General features: G+C 40.3%; 1 non-coding gene across 1 annotated transcript; it reads right to left on the bottom strand.

Moving 5' to 3' along the window:
• Positions 1 to 754: 754 nt before the first annotated feature.
• TRNAY-AUA lies at positions 755 to 827 on the bottom strand. Its single transcript has one exon. It is a non-coding gene; the product is annotated as a tRNA-Tyr (tRNA).
• Between the last annotated feature and the right edge of the window lie 335 nt (positions 828 to 1,162).

Raw genomic sequence — 1,162 nt, 5'->3', positions numbered from 1 at the left:
ACATTCTTGCCTGGGAAATCCCACAGACACAGGAGCCTGAAGTGCTACAGTCCATGGGAGCTCAAAAGAGTCAGATGTGACCGAGCGATTAATCAAAAACAACACGTCCACCAACAGATGAATGGATAAAGAAGATGTGGCATTGTGGTATATATATATATATATATACAATGGAATATTACTCAGCCATAACTGAGAAGGAAAATTTGTCATTTGCAACAACATGGATGACCTGGAGGATAATACACTTAGTGAAATAAATCAGACAGAAAAAGACAAATACTGCAAGCTTTCATTCACTGAAATCTAAAACATAGAACTAATGAATACAGCAAACCAGAAACAGACTCATAGATACATAGAACAAACTAGTGGTTATCAGTGAGAGAGGGATTGGAGGAAGGGCAAGATAGGGGAAGGGGATTAAAAGGTACAAACTAATAGGTATATAAAAAACAAGATACAAAAATATCATGTGCAGCACAGGAAATAGAACCATAGTTTTGTCATGTCTTTAGTGAAAGTGAAAGTTGCTCAGTCATGTCCGACTCTTGGTGACCCCATGGACTATACAGTCTATGGAATTCTCCAGGCCAGAATACTAGAGGGGGTAGCCTTTCCCTCCTCCAGGGGATTTTCCCAATCCAGGGATCAAACCCAGATCTCCCGCATTGCAGGTAGATTCTTTACCAGATGAGCCGCAAGGGAAGCCCAAGAATACTGGAGTGGGTAGCCTATCCCTTCTCCAGTGGATCTTCCTGACCCAGGAATTGAACCTGGGTCTCCTGCACTATAGGCAGATTCTTTACCAGCTGAGCTACCAGGAAAGCCCCATCATATCTTTAAGTGAAGTATCATCTGTAAAAATATTGAATTGCTATGTGCATATCTGAAACTGATATAACACTGTGAATCTACTACAGTTCAAAGAACAAGAAATAAATAAATTCATATATATATGTATATATAGTGAATAAAAACAAAGAGTTCAAATAAATTATTTTTTGTTGTTGCTGCTCAGCGCTGCTGCTGCTTCCCTTTTTTCTCCTTCTCCTCCTCCTTTTAAAATAAGTCACATTCCTCTATAGTCATCTCTCTTCCAAACGGTGTTTGGGTGTTGCTCCATCCTACAATCTGCCCTTGGAGGGCTCCTGATGGCTGG

Source organism: Cervus canadensis, chromosome 29 (genome assembly GCF_019320065.1).
Source record: "Cervus canadensis isolate Bull #8, Minnesota chromosome 29, ASM1932006v1, whole genome shotgun sequence".
NCBI classification, from domain to species: domain Eukaryota; kingdom Metazoa; phylum Chordata; class Mammalia; order Artiodactyla; family Cervidae; genus Cervus; species Cervus canadensis.
Note: the sequence above shows the minus strand (reverse complement) of the source record. Positions and strands in the feature narration are given on the sequence as shown.